This window comes from Ovis aries, chromosome 2 (genome assembly GCF_016772045.2).
Source record: "Ovis aries strain OAR_USU_Benz2616 breed Rambouillet chromosome 2, ARS-UI_Ramb_v3.0, whole genome shotgun sequence".
NCBI classification, from domain to species: domain Eukaryota; kingdom Metazoa; phylum Chordata; class Mammalia; order Artiodactyla; family Bovidae; genus Ovis; species Ovis aries.
Window position 1 is genome coordinate 137,190,831 of NC_056055.1, and position 14,126 is coordinate 137,204,956.

Here is a 14,126-nt window from a genome sequence, read left to right on the forward strand (position 1 = left end):
TCCACTGTTGATCTCTAAGGAGATAAGCATGAGAAATGGCAAGACCCAGGTGTGTTAATGCTGTTTTACTAGTTATAGAACATTGAATGGGTTCCTTAATATTTGAGTTCCATTTTGTTCATCTGAGCAGAGGTTCAAAGTTAGGCATTTGAGGACAGACAACTGAGTTCAAATTCCAGCTTCATCTTGTACTAAGTAAACACTTAAAATGAATTGCTTAGCCTAAGACCCTATTTCATCACCTGTAAAGTGTAGAAATTAATGGTGCTACACATGAATATGTTGCTTGTAAAACATTTAACGTAAGTGCCAACCATGTGGTATGCCCTCAAAAACTCTTAGCTATTATTACTATTATTCTCTGTGCAATGAAGATAAATAGAATCTGCCTTCTGCATTTTACAGGGACTTGGTGACTATCAACTGAGATCACTTGTACTAAAGGGCCTTGACCTTTGTAAATTGCAAGTGATGACTGTGTAGAGAATAAGGGATGAATGTGCCTCCCAGAGAAACAGCAAAGCTTTCCAAGAACTTCTTTAAACTTAATCTCACAATCTTTTCTGCAGTCAGTCTAAGCCTAGCTCTACCATTTCCATAGGACAGCTATAGGGACATACCTCTGTGTAGTTATTGCAATGTGTATTAATAGATCAACAGTGCAGTAATTGAAAAAAGAAAGTGAAAGTGTTAGTCGCTCAGTGGTGTCCAACTTTTTGCGACCCCGTGGACTGTAGCCTGACAGATTCCTCTCCCCATGGAATTTTCCAGGCAAGAATACTGGAGTGGGCTGCGATTCCCTTTTCCAGGCGATCTTCCTGATCCAGGGTTTGATCCAGGTCTCCTGCATTGCGAGCAGATTCTTTATCATCTGAGCCGCCAGGGAAGCAGATGTGGGCTAGGGCTTTGGGAATTTTCAGTTTCCATTTTCCATTCTGTAAATTCTATTGAAGATTGAGCATTCACTCATATCCATGTAAAGGGAGAATCTGATTCACCATGTTTTAGGTACCTCATGGAAGGAGGGTTATTAAAAAAACATCTAACCATCACTCCTGCTGGTGATATAACCTATTCATGGAAGAAACTGTGCTTTCCAGATGAAGTTATAATAGCAGTCTTACTGTCTTCTCTCACTGTCCCTTTCAGTTCAGTTCATTTCAGTTTAGTCACTCAGTCGTGTCTGCCTCTGAGACCCCATGGACTGCAGCACGCCAGGCTTCCCTGTCCATCACCAAAACCTGGAGTTTACTCAAACTCATGTCCACTGAGTTGGTGATGTCATCCAACCATCTAATCCTCTGTTGTCGCCTTTACCTCCTGCCTTCAACCCCTCCCAGCATCAGAATCTTTCCCAGTGAGTCAGCTCTTTACATCAGATGGCCAAAGTATTGGACTTTCAGCTTCAGCATCAGTTCTTCCAATGAACATTCAGGACTCATTTCCTTTGGATTGGTTGGATCTCCTTGTTGTCCAAGGGACTCTCAAGAGTCTTCTCCAACACCACAGTTCAAAAGCATCAATTCTTCAGTGCTCAGCTTTCTTTATAGTTCAACTCTCACATCCATACATGACCACTGGAAAAACCATAGCTTTGACTAGGTGGACCTTTCTTGGCAAAGTAATGTCTCTGCTTTTTAATATGCTATCTAGGTTTGTCATAGCTTTTCATCAAAGGAACAAGCATCTTTTAATTTCATGGCTGCAGTCACCATCTGCAGTGATTTAGAGCCTCCAAAAATAAAGTATCTCACTATTTCCATTCTTTCCCCATTTATTTGCCATGAAGTGATGGGATCAGATGCCATGATCTTAGTGTTTGAATGTTGACTTTTAAGCCAGCTTTTTCACTCTCCTCTTTTACTTTCATCAAGAGGCTCTTCAGTTCTTCTTCACTTTCTGCCATAAGGGTGGTGCCATCTGCTTATCTGAGGTTACTGATATTTCTCCCAGCAATCTTGATTCCAGCTTGTGCTTCATCCAGTCCAGCATTTCACATGACGTACTCTACATATAAGTTAAACAAGCAAGGTGACAATATACAGCCTTAATGTACTCCTTTCCCAATTTGGAACCAAATTTCTCTTCAAGAAAATCAGAGAAACCAAGGGAACATTTTATGCAAAGATGGGCACATTAAATGACAAAAATGGTATGGACATAACAGAAACAGAAGATATTAAGAAGCAGTGGCAAGAAGAACTATACAAACAAAGACCATAATGACCCAGATAACCATGAAACATCACCAGATGGCCAACACCAAAATCAGATTGATTATATTCTTTGCAGCCAAACATGGAGAAGCTCTATACAGTCAGCAAAAGCAAGACCAGGAGCTGACTGTGGCTCAGATCATGAACTCCTTATTGCCAAATTCAGACTTAAATTGAAGAAAGTGGGGGAAAACCACTAGACCATTCAGGTATGGTCTAAATCAAATCCCTTATGATTATACAGTGGAAGTGAGAAATAGATTTAAGGGACTAGATCTGATAGACAGAGTGTCTGATGAACTATGGATGGAAATTCATGACATTGTACAGGAGACAGGGATCAAGACCATCCCCAAGAAAAAGAAATGCAAAAAAGCAAAATGGCTGTCCAAGGAGGCCTTACAAATAGCTATGAAAAGAAGAGAAGTGAAAAGCAAAGGAGAAAAGGAAAGACATACCAATTTGAATGCAGAGTTCCACAGAATAGCAAGGAGAGATAAGAAAGACTTCCTCAGCAATCAATGCAAAGAAATAGAGGAAAACAATAGAATGGGAAAGACTAGAGATCTCTTCAAGAAAACTAGAGATACCAAGGAACACTTCATGCAAAGATGGGCTCAATAAACAACAGAAATGGTATGGACCTAACAGAAACAGAAGATATTAAGAAGAGGTGGCTAGAATACACAGAAGAACTGTACAAAAAAGATCTTCATGACCCAGATAATCATGATGATGTGATCACTCACCTAGAGCTAGACATTCTGGATTGTGAAGTCAAGTGGGCCTTAGGAAGCATGACCACGAACAAAGCTAGTGGAGGTGATGGAATTCCAGTTGAGCTATTTCAAATCCTGAAAGATGATGCTGTGAAAGTGCTGCACTCAATATGCCAGCAAATTTGGAAAACTCAGCAGTGGCCACAGCACTGGAAAAGGTCAGTTTTCTTTCCGGTCCCAAAGAAAGGCAATGCCAAAGAATGCTCAAACTACCACACAATTGCCCCCATCTCTCACGCTGGTAAAGTAATGCTCAAAATTCTCCAAGCCAGGCTTCAGCAATACGTGAACCATGAACTTCCAGATATTCAAGCTGGATTTAGAAAAGGCAGAGGAACCAGAGATCAAATTGCCAGAGATCAAATTGTGATCCGTTGGATCACAGAAATAGCAAGCAAGTTCCAGAAAAACATCTATTTCTGCTTCATTGACTATGCCAAAGCCTTTGACTGTGTGGATCACAATAAACTGTGGAAAACTCTGAAAGAGATGGGAATACAGACCACCTGACCTGCCTCTTGAGAAATCTGTATGCAGGTCAGGAAGCACCAGTTAGAACTGGACATGGAACGACAGACTGGTTCCAAATAGGAAAAGGAGTGCATCAAGGCTGTATATTGTCACCCTGCTTATTTAACTTCTATGCAGAGTACATCATGAGAAAGGCTGGGCTGGGATAAACACAAGCTGGAATCAAGATTTCTGGGAGAAATGTTAATAACCTCAGATATGCAGATGACACCACCCTTATGGCAGAAAGCGAAGAAGAATTAAAGAGCCTCTTGATGAAAGTGAAAGATGAGATTGAAAAAGTTGGCTTATAGCTCAACATTCAGAAAACAAAGATCATGACACCTGGTCCCATCACTTCATGGGAAACAGATGGGGAAATAGTGGAAACAGTGGCTGACTTTATTTTGGGGGGCTCCAAAATCACTGCAGATGGTGATTGCAGCCATGAAATGAAATGACACTTACTCCTTGGAAGGAAAGTTATGACCAACCTAGACAGCATATTAAAAAGGAGATACATTACTTTGTCCATGAAGGTCTGTCTAGCCAAGGCTATGGTTTTTACAGTAGTCATGTAAGGATCAGAGAAGGCAATGGCACCCCACTCCAGTACTCTTGCCTGGAAAGTCCCATGGTCGGAGGAGCCTGGTAGGCTGCAGTCCATGGGGTTGCTAAGAGTCGGACACGACTGAGTCTTCACTTTCACTTTTTACTTTCATGCATTGGAGAAGGAAATGGCAACCCACTCCAGTGTTCTTGCCTGGAGAATCCCAGGGATGGGGGAGCCTGGTGGGCTGCCGTCTATGCAGTCGCACAGAGTCGGACCCAACTGAAGTAACTTAGCAGCAGCAGCAGCATGTATGGATATGAGAGTTGGACTGTAAAGAAAGCTAAGTGCCAAAGAATTGATGCTTTTGAACTGGTGTTGGAGGAGACTCTTGAGAGTCCCTTGCACTGCAAGGAGATCCAACCAGTCCATCCTAAAGGAGATCAGTCCTGGGTGTTCATTGGAAGGATTAATGCTGAAGCTGAAACACCAATACTTTAGCCACCTGATGCGAAGAGCTGACTCATTTGAAAAGACCCTGATGCTAGGAAATTTTGAGGGCAGGAGGCAATGGGGACGACATAGGTTGAGAGGGTTGGATGGCATCACTGACTTAACGGACATGAGTGGGTAAACTCCGGGAGTTGGTGATTGACAGGGAAGCCTGATGTGCTGCGGTCATGGGGTCGCAAAGAGCGACTGAACTGAACTGAACTGAACCATGATGGTGTGATCACTCACCTAGAGCCAGACATCCTGGAATGTGAAGTCATGCTTAGGAAGCATGACTATGAACAAAGCTAGTGGAGGTAATAGAATTCCAGTTGAGCTATTTCAAATCCTAAAAGATAATGCTGTGAAAGCGCTGTACTCTATATGTCAGCAAATTTGGAAAACTCAACAGTGGCCATAAGGCTGGAAAAGGTCAGCTTTCATCCCGATCCCAAAGAAAGGCAATGCCAAAGAATGTTCAACCTGCCACACAATTGCACTCATCTCACATGCTAGCAAAGTAACGTTTAAAATTCTCCAAGCGAGACTTCTATAGTACGTGAACAGAGAACTTCCATTGTTCAAGCTGGATTTAGAAAAGGCATAGGAACCAGAGATCAAATTGCCAACATCCACTGGATCATAATAAAAGCAAGAGTTCCAGAAAAAAAAACATCTACTTCTGCTTTATTGACTATGCCAAAGCCTTGGACTTGGTGGATCACAACAAACTGTGGAAAATTCTTAAAGAGATGGAAATACCAGATCACCTTACCTGACTCCTGAGAAATCTGTATGCAGGTCAAGAAACTACAGTTAGAACCAGACATGGAACACTGTCCCTTTAAACTTGCTCAATGAGGGTAATTCTATCCTTACCACTGGATATAGTTTTTTCTCTCCCTTATAGGTAATATAAAGCATTATTCTTTCTATTAGACTATCCAAACCAATGTATTACTAACCTGGCAGGCTACAGTCCATGGGGTTGCAAAGAGTCAGGCATGACTGAGCAACTATCACTCAATCTTTATTTAAAGATTAGAGTTCTCTCCTCCTCAGCCAGCTAGAGCTGGTCACAAGCAGGTGTCCAGCCTTCAGGAAGGAGGATGTGGTCAGCTTCTTCTTTCCTTGCTCATCTCTGCTCCTTCTTAATACCTGCTGGCTTTTACTCTTCTAGGAACAGAGGAGTAAGGAGGGGAGGAGAAGAAAGGAGCAGTTACTTGGCTGGGATGGTTGTAAGATGGCATCACATTTTCTGGGATTGACAAGGTGTCTTTCAGGTGCTTCCATGTATTCTTGGGCAGCCTCCTTGCTGGCCTGCAACATGAGCAGGTGTCTCTCATCTGGTGACAGACCTAACTCCCCATTCAGACCTGGCTCTCCTGAGGCCCCCTCCAAACTCCCTTTCCCTCTAGGAGTCCCAGCTTATCCTCCACTCACATCCCAGGCGTCCTCTGAGCAGGACTTAAAGTGGCTATAGGTTGGTTCTCTCTTGTGTGGCCTGCAGCGGGTCAGTAGAAACACTTGTGCCCACTTTGCTCCAGTAAATTGAATGCAGACCAATCCTAATGATAGCACTCTTCACCACTGCCAAAGATGCTCACCAGTCCCTCTCTCCTGATCCTTAAGACTTCCAGGGCAAGAGTCAAGTCAGACATCAGGCCCCTGTCCCCACCCCCACTGACTCCCAGCTGTAGGGAACTGTTCATGGGTGGCCTTTTGAAGCCCTCCCTTCCCTACCCTTGATCCTTTGATGGGAATCACAGCACAGCTCTCACCAAGAAAATACTCCTGGTGGAATCCTCCCTCTGTTTTCACTTCTAGACCCTTTCATTTACTCCACTGGGTGAGGTGTTTGCTGCTGCTGCTGCTAAGTCGCTTCAGTCGTGTCCGACTGTGCAACCCCATAGACGGCAGCCCACCAGGCTCCCCCATCCCTGGGATTCTCCAGGCAAGAACACTGGAGTGGGTTGCCATTTTCTTCTCCAATGCATGAAAGTGAAAACTGAAAGTGAAGTCACTGAGTCATGTCCAACTCTCAGCGACCCCATGGACTGCAGCCTACCAGGCTCCTCCGTTCATAGGATTTTCCAGGCAAGAGTACTGGAGTGGGGTGCCACTGCCTTCTCCGGGGTGAGGTGTTTAGCCTCATGAAACTGGTCTTTGTTATTTGATTGAAATTCTGCACCTTGGCACCTTACCTTGGAATTTCATATCTATTATATTTTGGTGGTTCATATGAAATTTGAATTTAGCATCTGGATAGGCCAGTGAAAACTGAATTAAGTCAGCTTCCTTTTTCATACCTTCAACATTAACACCTACTCAACCAAGACAATTGCCTTTTCCAGGCAAGGCTGTCCATGTGGGAGTTGTAAGGAATACCACACTCATTAGGGAAGTACAGCTCACTGGTCCCCTGAGTTTTCTAAAGAAGAAATGTGTAATTTAAAATATCTGATCAAGAAAGCCCCAATTTGTGGGTTATAATAAAGAACTTCGTGGTTTTGATTTAAAACTTTGAAGATTTGTGAATTTGGTGGGGAGTATATTTGGATTCGGAGAAGGCAATGGCACCCCACTCCAGTACTCTTGCCTGGAAAATCCCATGGACGGAGGAGCCTGGTAGGCTGCAGTCCATGGGATCATGAAGAGTTGGACACGACTGAGCAACTCACTTTCAGTTTTCACTTTCATGCATTGGAGAAGGAAATGGCAACCCACTCCAGTGTTCTTGTCTGGAGAATCCCAGGGATGGAGGAGCCTAGTGGGCTGCCGTCTATGGAGTCTCACAGAGTCGGACACAGCTGAAGAAACTTAGCAGCAGCAGCATATTTGGATTAGAGTCTCAAAACAGCAATAAGTGGGGACAGAAAAGTGACTAAAATTTCTACAGTAACAAATATTATTTTTAAAAAATTTTATCCATAAGGCAAAATCACAAATGACCCAAATATTTACATTGCTAAACTATGTACTACTACATTTCTTTGTGAATTTGGGGGGCACTGGAATTAAAGCAAACATTAAAATATTATGAAATCAAGAAAAAATAAGCTTGGGATTATCTGCCTTCAATATCCAGATTCATAAAGGATCAATGTAAAAGTTTAAGTTGGCAGTGGTTACACTCCCTGGAAAGAGTCTATGTATGGTTCCAGGCCCTTGTTTCACAGAAGGATGCAGGTACCAGGCAGAGTGGTTAAGGCGCTGACCTTAAGATCCAATGGATTTCTATCATTGTGGGTTTGAACCCCACTTCTGCTTCAAGGAGATCTGCTTTTCAGGCTTCCCTGATGGCTCAGATGGTAAAAAAAAAAATCTGCCTATGATGCAGGAGACCTAGGTTTGATCCCTGGGTTGGGGAGATCCCCTGGAGAAGGGAATGGCTACCCATTCCAGTGTTCTTGCCTGGAAAATTCCATGAACTGAGGAGCCTGACAGGCTGCAGTCCGTGGGGTTGCAAAGAGTCGGACACGACTGAGAGTCTAACACAATGCACACTTCACAGAAAGATAAAGTATACAGTCAAGAGACGTAGTTAAAAAGAACCATCTGTCTCCAAAATTATTCAGTTAATTTGTGACTTAGTTATGGAAGCAAGTCCTAAAAGAAGAAAACTCTTTTGCTCTAGAAGTAAAATTGTCTACTAGAGAAACATGCTTACTACTATGTAGAAGACTGGCCTTGTTGTGTTATTTCATTCAACAGAAGAACTTCCTGCCTAGTGGGAGAGAGCTGTGAAAAACCGTGAATGCTCCAACTGGCCACCTTTCCAGAATAGACTATTCCTCTGGAACCAAGACCAGCAAAAATCACTGTTATGCACATCACTCAGATCCAAACTAGGTGTAAGGACTAACCTTACAACCTGTTGCACAGGTGCCAAAGGAAGGCCCCTTTATATGTGAAAGTATTCTGTATGCCGCTTCCTCAACGTGAGTGGTGAAGTAACGCTAAGGAACTTGGATAAACAATTCGGGGTGAGGAAAATGTCACCATATCACTGCATTCATCTTAGGCCTATTTTCTAGTGGAATATAACTATTTTGGTGAATTAATGAGCTGCTATTTCTCTCTGATATTGTGTGAGAGAAGTGTGGTACATTGTTTAGCTTGGAAAATTTCTACCTGTGTTATTATACATATTTTCATATTAATAGAGAAAATTACCATTAAAAGCAATTTTGAATGAATTACAGTCACAGAGATCAGCCATGGGATTTCTTTGGAAGGAATGATGCTAAAGCTGAAACTCCAGTACTTTAGCTAACTCATGCGAAGAGTTGACTCATTGGAAAAGACTCTGATGCTGGGAGGGATTGGAGGCAGGAGGAGAAGGGGACGACCGAGGATGAGATGGCTGGATGGCACCACTGACTCAATGGACGTGAGTCTGAGTGAACTCCGGGAGCTGGTGATGGACAGGGAGGCCTGGCGTGCTGCGATTCATGGGGTCGCAGACAGTCGGACACGACTGAGCGACTGAACTGAACTGAACTGAACTGAGCTTTTGTTGTAATTTCTTCTTCATCTGTAATCCAGTATGGGCTCCTTCAGATTTCAAAACCAGATTACTTATATAGTAGATTCCACAGAGAAAATAAGAACAGAAAAGAGAGAATGTGAATAAAAATCTTATTGGTTACATTAAACCAAGAGCACGTGGAAATTGACAGAAATAAAACAGAATTGTCATTATCATTAAAAGCAGTACCGGTCACATCTTAACTGGGCAATAGCCTGATGATGAGTTGAGCTCTTCTGCTTAGGTGGCACCAACATTCACATCAAAAATTGGTAGTGCTATGCAAGTCAAGAAGATTTTTACCAGCGTCTCTGGATTAAAAGTATCAGTCACTTCCAGAAACAGAAAATAACTCAGAAGGTTGAGCAAGAGTTCAAGAAGTGAAGACACGGTTCTTTACCCACTCTGACCTGCAGGGAAAGGGCGCCACACACCTTCCCCTCTCCACATTCCCACCAGGGAGGTCCCAGCTCTGTCTGCTTTCCTGCCTGATGACCCAGAGGCCTCCCTGCCCTTGTTCCCTCAGCTCCTCACCTCCACCAGGAGCTGCACTATTGAAACACCAGAAATGGAGCCTTCCCTTCAGATGAACCTAGGCCCTGGCCTGCTTTCAACAGGCCTGACTATGCCAAGATCGCCCCTATGCCCACCCACCCAATAACCCTGCAACAGACTGGAGAGATAGATGGAGGTTTTTTCATTTTTTACACCCATCAATTCACCTAGTCATTCAATTCAGTAAATATATATTGAGTCCCTGCCATGTGCCAAGCACTATGCTAGGCACTGAGGGAAGAGTGGAGAGCAAACAAATGTCCTGCTCTCATGAACGCAATTACAGTGGGTAACATGAGAGAGAGGCAAACGAGCACATAAATATATCATATGATCAGTGGAAGGAAGTGCTATGAAGAATAATTAAGTAAAATAAAGGAATACTGAGATGGAGATCGGAGAAGGCAATGGTACCCCACTCCAGTACTCTTGCCTGGAAAATCCCATGGACGGAGGAGCCTGGTAGGCTGCAGTCCATAGGATCGCTACGAGTCAGATACAACTGAGCAACTTCACCTTTACTTTTCACTTGCATGCGTTGGAGGAGGAAATGGCAACCCACTCCAGTATTCTTGCCTGGAGAATCCCAGGGACGGGGGAGCTTGGTGGGCTGCCGTCTATGGGGTCACAGAGAGTCGGAGATGGGACTTCTCCTTGGTATAAAGCAGTCAGAGAACTCCCTGGCAAGGTGACATCTGAGCGGAGCATGGGACCCGTCTACACATCACCTGTCTCGTCCTCAGCCAGTTGCTCCTCCTCTGCTGCCACAACAGGTGACGGGCCCCGTGGTTCCCCATAGCCCATGGTTTCCCAGCCGCAGGCCTAGAATATCTGGCTTCTCTCCCCAGACTCAGCTGAAAAGCCAAACTGCAGGGCCTTGTTTCTTGAGCATCTGCCAGTGGGGCCAAATGATGCCATCCAGAAACTCAGAGCCTTTAATTCCCCTGAATGGACTTTGACCAGTGGTAGACAGGAAACTGGAGGTTACCAGGCAGATAAGCCCTCTCCCTTGCTCCCTCTGATGGACTATTCGGCTGCACAGTTTTGCCATGCAGCCAATCTAGAGTCAATCTGTGTGATCAAGCCTGCTTACTGGGTGTATGGACTGGATCATGTTCTACAAAATGATATGTGGAAGTCTCCCATGAATGTGACCTTATTTGGAAACAGGGTCTTTGCAGATGTAGTCAAGTCAAGCTGAGGTTATTAGGGTAGATCCCATTCCAATGCAACTGATGTCTTTGTAAGAAGAAGAAAAGACAGAGATGCACAGAATATAGTCATGTGCTGGTGGAATCAGAAATTGGAACGATGCATCTATAAGAGGAGAACATCAAGGATTGCCAGCCAACACCAGAAACTAGAAGAGGCAAGAAAGGATCTCCCTTACAGGTTTCAGATGGCTCGTGGCCCTGCCAACATTCTTGATTTTGGATGACTAGCCTTCAGAACTGTGAAACAATCTAGTTCTGCTGTTTTACAGGGTCCAGTTTGTGGTGCTTTGTTACAGCAGCTCTAGGAAACTAATACACGGAGTGACCAGCTATGTTGGGTTGTATCTCCCAAATAAAGCACTAACAGTCCTTGCCTGCAACTCTGTTTTCCAGAGAAACGTGACTATGGCAATCAGAGACCTGAACAAAGTGAAGGATGATATTTGAGAGGTTATTTGAGGACAGAGATTATAGTAGAGAGAAGAGTTGATGCAAAGGCCCTGAGGTGGCAATGTACTTGATGTGTTAGAGAAACAAGAAGAAAGCCAGTGGGTTTGGGGAAGGAATAGGGGAAGGGTATCAAGGGATAAACTCAAAGAGGGAGCCAAAGACACCATCCCTGGAACTTTATAGGCCATAGAAAGGACTTAGGCTTTTTTTTTTAACAATATATAATTGAACTGTAATTTACATTTAGATAGTAAAATTAACAAATGATAAGAGTATAATTTTATGAATTTTTTAATGTACTGCTAATGGTCTGAATATATCTCCCCCTACCCCCCAGAACACATATGTTAAAATAACTCCCAAAGTGATGGTACTAGAAGGTGGAGCCTTTGGGAAGTGCTTAGGTCATGAAGGCAGATATTTAATTTATAAAAGAGGTCCAAGAATCTGCCTGCCAGTGCAGGAGACACAAGAAGCCTGGGTTCGATCTCTGGGTCAAAAAGATCCCCTGATGGAAGAAATGGCAACCCAATATTCTTGCCTGGGAAATTCCATGAACAGGATAGCCTGGTGGGCTACAGTCCATGGAGTCACAAAGAGCTGGGCACCACTGAGCAAGTGAGCGGGCGCGCACGCGCGCACACACACACACACACACACACATGCACACACACGCACACACACGCACATGCACGCACACGAGAGGTCCAGAACAGTTCCCTTGTCACCTTCTTCCTTGTGAGGGTACACCAAGAAGTCTGTACTCCAGAAGAGGGTACTCGCCATGTTTGTGCTCTGATCGCAGACATCTAGCCTCCAGAACTGTGAGAAATAGATTCCCATTAATAATTGGGCTGGCCAGAACACTCATTTGGGTTGTCTGTAGTAGTGTTCCAAAAACCCAAACAAACTCTTTGGCCAACCCAATATAAGCTATCCAGTCTCTGGTGCCTTGTTACCCCCAGATGGGCTAAGATACATGTGTTTAGCTTTGTGTGACCATCCATATCAAAATGTGGAATATTTCTATCACCCCAGAGAATTCCGTCCTGTCTTCCAGTCAATACAACCAACCCAAAAATGACTATTCTCATTTTTATCGCTGCAGACTTGTTTGACCTGCTTTTTAATATTAAATAAATGGAACCATATAGTGCATACTACTTTTGCTTGAAATGATGCTTTTGAGATTCATCCAAATTTATATATATATATATATATATAAATTTCACTTATTTTATTGCTGGGTAATATTTCATTTCCTGGATATATCACAGTTTGATACATATTCTCCTGCTGGTAAATATTTGGGTTATTTGCAGTTTAGGTCTGTAGTGAATGAAGCTGCTAAGGATATTTATGTGTTGGTTTTTTTTTTAACGTATCCAATCATTTCTCTTGGTCTAAACCCAAGCGTGTACTTTCTGGGTTAATAGGGGTAGGTTTATATGAACTTTATTAATTTTACAAAGTGACTGCACCACTTCTCGCTCCTGCCAGAGATGCGTGATAGTCCCCGTTACCGCATATCCTCACCAACACTTAGACTGTCGATCTCATTTGAGCCTTTCTGGTATGTGTGTAGAGTTATTTAATAATGGTTTTAGTATGCTATGTCCTGACAACTAAGGGTAAGCTTCTTTTCGTCTGCTCATTCATCACTTAGACATCTTCTTTCTTGAAGTACTTGTTCACACCTTTTTGTCCGTAATTTATGTTTCTGTTAAGGCCGCGTATCCCATTCCCAAAGTCTGCATTAGTTATCTATCGTAGCATAACAAATTACTCTAAAATTCAACAGCTAAAACAGAAAACATTATTATCTCGCATCATCTGTGGGGAACCTGACGGCAGCTGAGCTAAGCTCTGGTTCAGGGCCTCAAACGGCCAGCGAACTGTTAGCTGGGTTGCAGTCATCACCCGGATTGGCTGGGGCCAAATATTACACTTTTTTTTTAAGGCCATGCTGTGCGGCGTGTGAGATCTTACTTCCTCAAGCAGAGATGGAGCCCATGCCCCCTGCCTTGAGTGCCCAATGTCTTAGCCACTGGACCGCCAGGGAAGTCCCGAGACTGCACTTCTAAGCTCACTCACTTGAGCCTCATTGTGAGTTTATGTATGATTTTTGTTAGGCTGGTAAAATATTGAAAAGCTTAAGACACCCCACCACTCTCACTGACCTCTTGGTGCCCAGGATCTGAGGTTGAAACAGCACGTCTAAAGGGGTAGATAGTGGGAAAGACAGACTCGAGCTCCCCCAATTAGGTGTGGGAGTGGGGCAAGGAAAGAGGGTTAGTAATCTAAAAATACTCAGGCTCAAAGAAATGTAACTGTTTGAAATGAATCACTTTTATCAAGCTCCCACTCTCACCAGCAGCTTAAAAGAATAGCAGCAAAGTGTTTCTAGGCTTCTTTAAATGCTCATTTGATCCAGCAATTTCACCTGTGGAAATTTATATCAAAATTAGAATCCACAATGTAGAAAACATTGTGTACAAAGATGCCACTGAAGCACCATTTATTAGAAGTCTGAATTGTGGAACTATTAAAGAAAATACCTATTCCCTCAAAAGAATTCCCTCAAATTAAAAGTAGTCATCATAAGCGCTTAAGTAGTAATGTTATAGGAAATGATGAAATTGTAATGTTAGGTGGAAAACGATGAAAATTATTACAATGTGATGGTATTTATGCACAGAGGAACAGATTGGAAAGGAAAAGTATAGTACATGAGTTAGAAATAATAGGGTAATTCCCCCCACTTCCCAAATTTTCTGTTTATTTTTAAAATTTCAGACATCTAAAAATAACAATTGCCCTCCCTATTGT